We start from the raw sequence: 12,204 nt of genomic DNA, 5'->3' as shown, positions 1-12,204 counted from the left end.
GTGAATTACTTGTAAAGATCTGTAAATGAAATACAACAACGGGTTTATCATTCGTTGTTACCATCTGAAATACAACAACGGGTTTATCATTCGTTGTTACCATCTGAAATACAACAAGGGGTTTATCATTCGTTGTTACCATCTTAAATACAACAACGGGTTTATCATTCGTTTTTACCATCTTAAATACAACAAGGGGTTTATCATTCGTTGTTACCATCTTAAATACAACAACGGGTTTATCATTCGTTGTTACCATCTTAAATACAACAACGGGTTTATCATTCGTTGTTACCATCTTAAATAGACAGGAGAGTGAATTACTTGTAAACATCTGTGAAAGAAATACAACAACGGGTTTATCATTCGTTGTTACCATCTTAAATACAATAACGGGTTTATCATTCGTTGTTACCATCTTAAATACAACAAAGGGTTTATCATTCGTTGTTACCATCTTAAATACAACAACGGGTTTATCATTCGTTGTTACCATCTTAAATACAATAACGGGTTTATCATTCGTTGTTACCATCTTAAATACAACAAAGGGTTTATCATTCGTTGTTACCATCTTAAATACAACAACGGGTTTATCATTCGTTGTTACCATCTTAAATACAACAACGGGTTTATCATTCGTTGTTACCATCTTAAATACAATAACGGGTTTATCATTCGTTGTTACCATCTTAAATACAACAATAATGGGTTTATCATTCGTTGTTACCATCTTTAATACAACAACGGGTTTATCATTCGTTGTTACCATCTTAAATACAACAACGGGTTTATCATTCGTTGTTACCATCTACAATACAACAACGGGTTTATCTTTCGTTGTTACCATCTTAAATAGACAGGAGAGTGAATTACTTGTAAACATCTGTGAAAGAAATACAACAACGGGTTCATCATTCGTTGTTACCATCTTAAATACAATAACGGGTTTATCATTCGTTGTTACCATCTTAAATACAACAAAGGGTTTATCATACGTTGTTACCATCTTAAATACAACAACGGGTTTATCATTCGTTGTTACCATCTTAAATACAACAACGGGTTTATCATTCGTTGTTTCCATCTTAAAGAGACCGGAGAGTGAATTACTTATAAACATTTCGTCTAAACTTAGTATTTTAAAAAATATTTTGAAAAACGTTTTTTTCCCCCATTATTTAACAGAAAGGTTCCTTTAGTCTTTTTTTGCATTTTTAATGACGTTATGATGACGTCATAGAAAAAAAGCGTTCCACACTACAAGGGCAAAACTGTCTTACACGAAAAAAAATTGGGATTACAGATTTGAGAATCAAAAAACATGCATCTAAACATGCTAAAATGGAAAAGGTTAGTATTTGTGTATTTACTACATCAATGTTAATTTGGTTAATTTTATGAATTTTAAGACAAACATCCTGATAAATGATATATATGGTAATTTATGAGCGATTTTTCAAAGGCTTACAAGGTTGTTGCACCGCCATTTTTTAACGTAAAAACGAACTCAACTCAAATGAATTAAGGCCTGGTTAAGGCCTGGTTAAGGCCTGGTTTTGGCCCAAGAAAATAAAATGTTTGATAAGTTTTTCAAATTGGCACATAATCTTTAGAATTGCATAGGGTCAAGAAATATAAATGAAAAACATTAAGATTCTTATGTGATGACGTCACAATTATGTCATAATATGTACTGTTTTCACAAAAACGCTGAAAATTCAGAATTTATGCAGATTTCCATCTTTATTTCTGTTGTGGAAACATCGTGTGCAGCCAAGAAACAACAAAATAATTTACCTGAAGCTTTATTTTTACTATTGACAAAATCTCACCAAATATAAAGTTGTTTCTTTGGTGCGCACATACTTTTCCAATCGAAAATATACTCAAAAATTTGATGAAAAACAAGGAAAATCACAAAATTTTACAAAATTTGCAAATTAAGGCATGATTTGTTGCCATGATAACTTGTTCAATGTCCAAAACTATTTTGTTTTTCTGAATTTCTTCTACCTGAGATACTTTTCAGTAATTTAAAAATATTTTGTATGTTCAGTAAGGTCTAAAATGGCCCCCTTTTTTAGCGTAAATTTCAAATTCGGATTTATTGACCAATATCACAATAAATTAAAGCTAATATAGTGACTAGATAGGAAATAAGCTATTTTGTTGAAAACTTTACATTTCTACGTTACATTATGACGTCACAAGTTGCACTCATATTGATTTTCACGAAAAAATCAATGAAAATAGGTAAATTTCAATAGATTATTGGACAGGAAACATAGAGCGCATACGTCGACAACAAAGATCTTTTTAAATAATGTTTGTGAAGACATTTCACATTTCTTATTTGAATATTAAGTTTGTCGACGCCTGCACTCTATGTTTCCTGGTCCTTAATTTGGTTGAAATCCAGCTCATTTTGTCAAATTTCACCAAAATCCCTTATCTTGACCTTTTTGGGATGTAAAAATCAACGTCTTACACTGAAACTTTGACAAAAACAGTTCTGTTTAACTTTCTCACATGTATTTAATGCAACTTAAAACCTTTATTGGCTTGTTACTATGAACTTTATAATTGGGGCCAAATATGGCCCTTACCGAACTTACTCCGAAAGTAAATTTTGGGTCAATTGTTTGCTTATCAGAAAAAAACCAAAGCAAGAATCGGGAGCTAGCTTGTTTGGAACGTATCGCTTAGCACACATGTATTTACAATATCTTTTTCACATTAAGATATATTAAGGACATTCCAAAGATATGTACTACTTAAAAATCTATATTTATTTCTTTTGTGAATAAATCAAAGATTATCGTTTTTTTTTCCATACAATATAAATCATCAAAGAAGGAATTAAAATAATTGTTTGTCATATAATGATCATATTTAAAGAAAAAAGAAAATAATGTGTGTTTTTCACATACAAACAAACATTTTCCCAGATCAATACATCAATTATAGTGTTTCGGGTCTTTAACAAGTTCGCCTCTGGATGAGGGATTTTTCATTGTGTCGAAGGCCATTTCTTGGCCGTTGATTGTTTTGTAAATTTGTGGTCGGGTTGTTGTCTCTTGGACACATTCCCTGTTCTATTTTTTACTCTAAACAAAAAACAAAGGAACACGTATTTATGGTCAATCACATAAACGTAAAAAAGACTTTAAAATACGATAGATAAAAACGTTGCGACGTTGTGTAACGCTTACATGTACGAACATCGCGAGTAACGTCTATGTTTTCAAATGCATTGAACAATTACTTTTAGGTAGCAATACACAGTTAGGAAAAAAACTTAAAATTGACAGTCATAATTTTTAAACACCCTCTTTCCCCTCCTGTCTAACAAAGAAGGCTTTATATGTGTGTTATGCATGTATATACTTGTAGAAAGAAAATCTTCCATAGATTTGATTTCTAATGGTCATAAGGGTGCAATATAATCCCTTTTGGGTGTAACCATGGCAACATTCTGCATTTCTTAGATACAAAATATAGCAAAAAAGGGGGGTGAACATGTCACAAAAGTCTCCAAAATTTGGTCTAAAGGAAAATTTCAATGAATTACAGTGGTACCTTTCCTGAATCCATAGGTTTATATCTATCAAGTGGTCCAAAAAAAATCATATGCTTTCCTGCTCGTTTTTCCATAAAATTGAATTGAAAAGATCGAGCGCAAAATCTTTGTTGATAAACACTACAATAATTTATGGACCTATGAACGGTACGGATAGGAAAATACGGACTGTCAATCATAGAAATGGCCTATAAAACATGTTAAAATCAATCTAAATGTTCATATAAACCCACTAAGAAGGCTATATTATTCTTCAATTATCTAAAAATCAATTTTATTGTACAAAAACTTTCATATTTAAAAAATTCACAGGGGCCATAATGCGAAACTAAACTTCTAACTGTGTATTGCTACCTTATGCCTAGATCACACACTCACGGATAACCTCGCTGTATCCACTACGGAAAACATCTCGCGGAAGATCCCGGAAATGCAGTTACCATAGCCAGATACGGATCAGAAACGGATGCACAACGGTTTGACTACAGGTTTCGACGTTACTTCCACAGATAATGAAGGACAAGGGTAATTTGGCGACATGAGTGATACGGCTTCTTACGGTGAGGCACGGTTTAATACTGAAATGACACGTTTTTAGTACGCAACGACACGTGTCGGGGGTATGTACTGCGGATAAACAGCGGTTTGCTACGGCATAAGTAAGGGTTATTAAGGGTTAGTACGAATGAGAACGGTCTGAAACAGAATAGTACGAACCGCCATATTTTCTAAAAGCCGTAAATCATTTCTATAATTAAGCTTGTGATTTATCATTTCTTTATGGGATTGAATCGTATATTTTTGTTTTGTTTTGTTAAATAAATTATTTATCCGTCTGTCTGTACCATGTATTGTTCTTCATAATCCTCGGACCAACAACATGTAGTAATTCTTGATTATTTGGGACTATTCTTACAAAGTTCTTGAATGTAACTGGATTTTTCGCAAACAATTGAGTCATTGGGGGCTCATACTCTGCCTGGCCATGTATAGGTAGTCAGTCCCTAGTCCACCATCAACTCTGCCTCCGGTCACCTCTACGTCTGTCACCAAGTAGCTCGACCACTACCCTGGCATTTTGTGCCATATCAATATCATATTCAAGCCTATTAATTGCAAGCAAAAGTTATTGATCATTAATGTTGTATAATGTTATGTATACATTTGTACCTCCACGGCAAGACACAGAATACGTTGGACCCTGTAAGTAGGAAGTATTTATACAGAATCCTTATGTCAGTTTTTCGTGGACCTTCATATTCCTTATCTTGTCGTATTGTTGCGTAGTAAACAGTAACAGACTGTCATTATGGGGCGCCGAATGGGACTTTTGTGGTTTTGTACTGGAAATTCAATTTTGTACGGACAAAAGTGAGTTTTGTTCAACAAAAATGAGTTTTGTTCAACAAAAATGAGTTCAGTTTAACAAAATTTGTAGCATACTACAAACTTAAAATTTTGTCATACAAAACTATCTTTCAGTGGACAAAAGTTACTTTTGTCATGACAAAATTCATTTTTCTAACACAGACTTTACTTTTGTCACCTAATTTGAAAATAAGGCGACAAAAGTCAATTTTGTATGCAAATTAGTTTTGTTTGGATTCTGTGAACTAATTTGCATACAAAATTGAATTTTGTCTCACAAAAGTGATTTTGTCTCACAAAAGTGAATTTTGTCTCACAAAAGTGAATTTTGTCTCACAAAAGTGAATTTTGTCTCACAAAAGGGAATTTTGTCTCACAAAAGTCAATTTTGTCAAATTGAATCTTGTCTCACACAATTGACTTTTGTGTTTTAATTTCCATATCAGGTAAAAAAAGTCAATTTTGTATGCAAATAAGTTTATATCTGCATACCTTTTTGACAAGATTGACTTTTGTCATGACAAAAATGAATTTTGTCTACAAAAATTAATTTTGTCATCACAAAATTGAAGTTCTCATAAAACAAGTCTGTATTACATAGTTTTGTAAGACAAAAATGATTCGGTTATGACAAAACCACAAGAGTCCCATTCGGCGCTCCGTAGTCAGAACCCTGGCTGATCCCTAGCTATCCGTATTGCAACTCAATGAAATCGTGTTGTTCCCTGACAAACTCGTACCAAATCGTATTATATCCTTAACGAATACTTGGTGTAACCGTATTTTAAAATACGCAGTTCTCCGGAACTAACCGTAGACACCATTCGGGCCTACGAATAAGTACGGGTTAGTACGGTTTTGATAGGGACTAAAACAGATTTGTACGTTCTTATACGGTTTAGTAAGGTTTACTACGGTTGTCTTTTCCGTGGTCAAATTTTGCGCATGTTCAAAAATTGTCAAGGATTTACAAGTACTACTGCGTATGACTACGGCTACAATACGGAAATCTGTAAAATTGTTAAATGGATGTCTGCACAATGGAAGTATCATATCGTTACCATGGCGAAATGGATAGACAGTTTTACTTTGAAAGTTGGTGGAATTAAATTACTCAAATAGTTGGTACAATATTTTGTTTAATATAGAAATAAGAAGATGTGATATGATTGTCAATGAGACAACTCTCCGCAAACACCAAATGACACAGAAACAACGGTCACCGTACGGCCTTCAACAATGAGGAAAGCCCACGCCGCATGGTCAGCTATAAAAGGTCCTGAAATGACAATTGTAAAACAATTCAAACGGGAAAATAACGACCTAATTAAAGTACAAAATAATGGACGAACAACAAATATGTTACATAGCAACAATTGACAACCACTGATTTACGAGCTCCAGACTTGTGACAGGCACATAAAGAATGACTTTTTCATAGGGAACATGTGTACTAAGTTTCAAGTTGATTTGACTTCATCTTCATCAAAAACTAAATTGACCAAATTTAAAAAAAAACAAAAAAACTTTAACCTGAAGCGGGACAGACGTACAAACTGACGGACGGACGCGAAAAACATAATGCCCTTAAATGGCGTGATATGAATTATCAAAAATTTGAGGTAAACCTATAAGTGGCTCTTTAAGACGAGAACTATCTGCTGCGGTATTAGAATGCATACATCATGTCTGCATATATCATTTATATAGTTTAAACGATGGCTCATCTCATCTGATTGAAGAGATACATTCTGCTTTATCTGGTGTTCAGATAACAAATCCACGAAATCGGTCATGTCCAGTATTGTATTATCCCTAAGACAATACATATTATGGAGCCCATGCATTATAAATAGTTTATTTCAGACCTTTTTATAATTTGGATATACGTTTTAGTATGTTATAAATCAAATATGAGAATTTGAGTCAAACCAGTGAAAATGAATCTGACAGCTAATGCCCCTTTAACTGAAATGTACATATCATATAGAAATGGTCAGTGGTCAATCAAAGTTGCATGCTTTTGAAATGTTCACATGGTTTCCAATTATGACTTTTATCATTTACCCCCTCCTTCGAAAACTGATTTGAGCAGTTTCTATTCATATGCATGTCATATTTTATATCGCTCATATAATATGTCTTTTTTAATAACTATGTTTGTTAAAATAAGAGAATGATAAAATATATGAATGTCCATAATATAATTCAGCTCATTGATTGGTCTCAAACACAGAACAAGAAAGGTAAGTACAAAGTTAAGCTTTTATAATCTAAAACAATACTCGTTTTCAATTGTAAGCAGACACCAGAAACTTGTTAACTTCGTCTGTTTTATAATCCTGGTACTTTTGATAACTATCAACAAACATCTTTTTTTATCCTTTCCCATTTAACAAAAATCAGGTAAACAATTAAAACCGTTTAGGTTCTTCCAAGGAAAATAAGACCGAGTAAATAAAAGATCACACTTTTATGATAACCCTGTAGTCGGCAAGTTTATGAACTAAAAAACTCGGTGATTTTTATTTGCATTTCGTACATGACATAATATAAAATCATTGTGTTGTTCAACTTCTGCTACGTCTCATTCACGCAGATATTAACAGATCATATTTTTGTCGTTATCAACTTCAAAGTCAGTTAATCCAGCATAATATTTAAAAATTATTTAATATGATATAACATATAAAAGATAAAGCTTCAGTTCTGTACGTAATGCAAGATTGGAAGCCTTACCATGGACACTAAGAATATTTCATGTTATACTCATTTAGTTTTTTTATAATCGTATAACAAATTTTCTAACTTAGCATGGTACTGGCATGAAAATACGGATTTTTTTTGTTATTAAAATTTGCTGATACAAAATATTAGAAATTATTATAAATTAAGGAATGTATCTCCCTCATGCAATGCTCTGATTCCTTTCACGGATTTGGCTATACTTTTTGGACCTTTGGGATTATAGCTCTTCATCTTTTATATAAGCTTTGGATTTTAAATATTTTGGCCACGAGCATCACTGAAGAGACATGTATTGTCGAAATGCGCATCTGGTGCAACAAAATTGGTACCGTTAATTTTATTACTACCACTGGGTCGATGCCTCTGCTGGTGGACTATTAGTCCCTGAGGGTATCACCAGCCCAGTAGCCAGTACTTCGGTACTGGCATGAAAATACGGATTTTTTGTGTTATTAAAATTTGCTGATACAAACTATTAGAAATTATTATAAATTAAGGAATTTATCTCCCTCATGCAAAGCTCTGATTCTTTTCACGGATTTAACTATACTTTTTGGACCTTTGAGATTATAGCTCTTCATCTTTTATATAAGCTTTGGATTTTTAAATATTTTGGCAACGAGAATCGCTGAAGAGACATGTATTGTCGAAATGCGCATCTGGTGCAAGAAAATTGGTACCGTTAATTGTATTACTACCACTGGGTCGATGCCTCTGCTGGTGGACTATTAGTCCCCGAGGGTATCACAAGCCCAGTAGCCAGTACTTCGGTACTGGCATAAAAATACGGATTTTTTGTGTTATTAAAATTTGCTGATACAAAATATTAGAAATTATTATAAATTAAGGAATGTATCTCCCTCATGCAAAGCTCTGATTCCTTTCACGGATCTGGCTATACTTTTTTGACCTTTGGGATTATAGCTTTTCATCTTTTATATAAGCTTTGGATATTAAATATTTTGGCAACGAGCATCACTGAAGAGACATGCATTGTCGAAATGCGCATCTGGTGCAAGAAAATTGGTACCGTTAATTTTATTAGCAGAACCTGCAGAAAGTACAGTTTAAAAGATATATGTTAACATCTTTACGGTGATAAGATTAAACATGATAACACTCCATGAAATAATTAAACGAAAATCGCATCAGGTAATTTTAGTAATTAAAAAAAAAATCGGTTTATCTTTATAACTTAATCGTAGACTTTAAACTAAGCTACATATTTAAGAAATACCAATTATTCGAAGACTTTAAACACAGCTACATATTTAAGTAATACCAATTATTCGAAGACTTTAAACTAAGCTACATATTTAAGTAATACCAATTATTCGAAGACTTTAAACTAAGCTACATATTTAAGTAATACCAATTATTCGAAGCCTTTCAACTAAGCTACATATTTAAGTAATACCAATTATTCGAAGACTTTAAACTAAGCTACATATTTAAGTAATACCAATTATTCGAAGACATTGAACTAAGCTACATATTTAAGTAATACCAGTTATTCGAAGACATTAAACTAAGCTACATATTCAAGTAATACCAATTATTCGAAGCAACCCGAATTTTCCCCTTTATGTCTACCGGAATTGATAATTTGCAGAATACTAAACTATTCGTTTTTGTTCCTTCACAACTTTAAATAAATTATCTATTAGGAGTTAATAAACAATGCAGCTTCAATTGAGAAAAGTTAATTTCTTTGAAAATTTTGAAAAACTTAGTATTCCTATATCTTTTATAATTTTAAATTATAATTAGTGTCGGTATATCTTCCATGTTTTATTAAAACTAGCATAAAAGAGAGGCAAACAATACAAGAGGGACATTCAAACTCATAAGTCCAAAATAAACTGACAACCACATAGCTAAAAAAGAAAAAGAGCAACTGACAAACAATATATAACAACACACAACATAGGAAACAAAAGACTGAGAAACACGAACCCCACCAAAATCTATAATATATGCATATGCTACCTAACAAAATCATTATGAGAGAGGGTGAGATAAATAAGAATTTGTTAAATGATAGTCGTTAATTATTTTTTTACAATCCGGGGATACTTTATATAGGCAGGTTTAACATGATAACATACACATGAATACCTCGTGATCATGACTTTTCCAAGTAGATACCAAAATAAACCAAACAAATATAAGATAAAGAAAGAAAACAACAAAAGAGCAAAGAGCAAACCTTAACATAGAAATGTTGCATTGTTTCTCTCTTGAAATAATAAAAAGGCGACAGGAATTTCAACTTATGAGAAAGATTGCTGAGAAAAGTGTGGTTGTTTAATTTGTGTTTTGCGCTGAATTGCTCTACGATGTATTTTCATTTCCTCTTGGATAACAGTAAAAAGTAAGAACTATTGAGATCTATTATCGATAACTATCCAGTTCTAACAAAACAACACATTAGCAGGTGCGCAGGATCACTGTATCTTTTCAGTAAAGGTAATGATGGAAAAATATAAACATCCAATTAAAGAAAATTAAAATACATTTCAAAGACTCATAATAAGTTAATGATAAAAGAAGGAGTACCAAAAACTTAAGCTATCAAGGAAACACAAAATAATTAAAACAAATGATGTTTAAATTAATAGTGTATATCACGGATGCGGAGAGTATGAATTTCTGGCTTCAGCGGTTTAATATGGAAGCTATAAAAAAGAAAGGAGTCGATTACCCACCTAAATCTCTATATTACATAATCTGTGGTCTACTCAGACACATCAGAGACAGGAACGTTAACGACAAAAACTTTCTGGGTGAAAAGGATGGTCGCTTTGTTATGTTGAGGTGTGTATTAGATGCCAAGATGAAAGATTTGCTGTCCAAGGGACTAGGAACAAAAACGCGCAAAGCCGATCCAATATCACACGAGGATGAAGAACTCTTGTGGGTTAATGTTTTTTTTTGGAAAGAGTAGTGCTACAACTTTACAATACACCGTTTTCTTTTATAATTGCAAGTTATTTGGATTAAGAGGCCGCGACGAGCACAGAAATCTTGATTGTGATCAGTTTGTAATTGGTATTGATTCAACAGGAAAGTTTATTAGATTCATCGGGAGAAATAACAAGACATTTAAAGGTGGACTAGGACACATGCAATTAGCGAATAAAGATATAAAGCACTATCCACAGGGCGGAAAGTTGTTTAGTTTACATAAAATAAACACGGAAAACTGTTTCACAAAAATATTCTACGCGTGTATCCGTTTCATATACTTTTTTTTTAATTTAAATTTCATTCTGAAAAGAAATATTGTTTTTATATTTTATTCAACCCGATGTCCACAAAACAAAAAAAATGACCGCCACGATATGACCAATAGTGCTGAAAGTGGCATTGAACACCAACAATCAATCAATCAATCACTTTGAAATCAAGATCACATACGAAATTATAATATACACGATAAGGTTTTCTGAATATACATGCACTGCTATAATTTGATTATTTGAATAAATTATTCTACGGATTATCAGTGTTATATTCTTTTTAATATCATGTTATTTAACCCGGGTATTTCGACTTCAGTTTCCAATGAAAAATTTAAAAAAAAACGAACCAATACTGTATAGCCAATAATGCTGAAAATGGCGTTAAACAGCAACAACTAATCAATCATTTAAAAACAAAAGCTCATATACGAAATTTTATAAATATACACGATAAGTTTTGAAAAATATTACTGCAACTGTTATAATTTTCTTTGATTCGAAGCAAGCGGGAAAAAACTCGATTTTTTTTACTTTGTAGGTCCAAGCTGCATAATTGCTTACTACGACGAGTACTTGAAAGATGTATGCTCCGGAACATTTGATTGAAAACCGCTCAACATAGATGGGAAAGATCGTTTCCGTTGTGGAAAATCAGCACTTGGGAGTAAATAAGTTACACAGACTAATGCGCGAGATATGTCAAAAAGGTGGACTTTTAGGGAACTACACGAATCATTCCGGAAAACTCACTCGTGCAACCGCCATATACCATGCAGGTATTGATGAACAAGAACTGGTCACCGCTCCACGGAATCAGTGAGAGCTTACAAAACTAGCAATGAGACCATTCCAAAAAATGTGTCAAAAATCTTGAACCCACCCGTTCCTTCAAGCGAAGATGAAAACACAACTGTTTCAAATACAGGTTAAATGGATATCGAGTTTGCAAAGGTGGTACGAAGTTCACAGGACACCATTCAGAAGGATGAAAGAGTTTGCAAATGTACTACATGGTTCACTGGACATTGTTCAGAAGGGCGACGGAGTTTGCATAGTGCTACAGGTTTCACTGGACATCGTTTAGAAGAAAGGCAGAGTTTGCAAAGATGCTACAGGGTTCATTAGATATCGTTCAGAAGGGACGCAGAGTTTGTAAAGGTGCTACAGGGTTACAGAACATCGTTCAGAAGGAAGGCAGAGTTTGCAAAGGTACTACAGGGTTCACTGAATATTGTTCAGAGGGATGACAGAGTTTACATA

At 33.0% G+C, this 12,204-nt stretch overlaps 1 pseudogene; it reads left to right on the top strand.

The window, feature by feature from the left end:
* The first annotated feature begins 10,304 nt into the window (after positions 1-10,304).
* On the top strand, positions 10,305-12,191 carry LOC143053723 (zinc finger MYM-type protein 2-like; annotated as a pseudogene).
* Positions 12,192-12,204: the final 13 nt, after the last annotated feature.

This window comes from Mytilus galloprovincialis, chromosome 12, assembly GCF_965363235.1.
Source record: "Mytilus galloprovincialis chromosome 12, xbMytGall1.hap1.1, whole genome shotgun sequence".
In the NCBI taxonomy this organism is placed as follows: Eukaryota; Metazoa; Mollusca; class Bivalvia; order Mytilida; family Mytilidae; genus Mytilus; species Mytilus galloprovincialis.
Note: the sequence above shows the minus strand (reverse complement) of the source record. Positions and strands in the feature narration are given on the sequence as shown.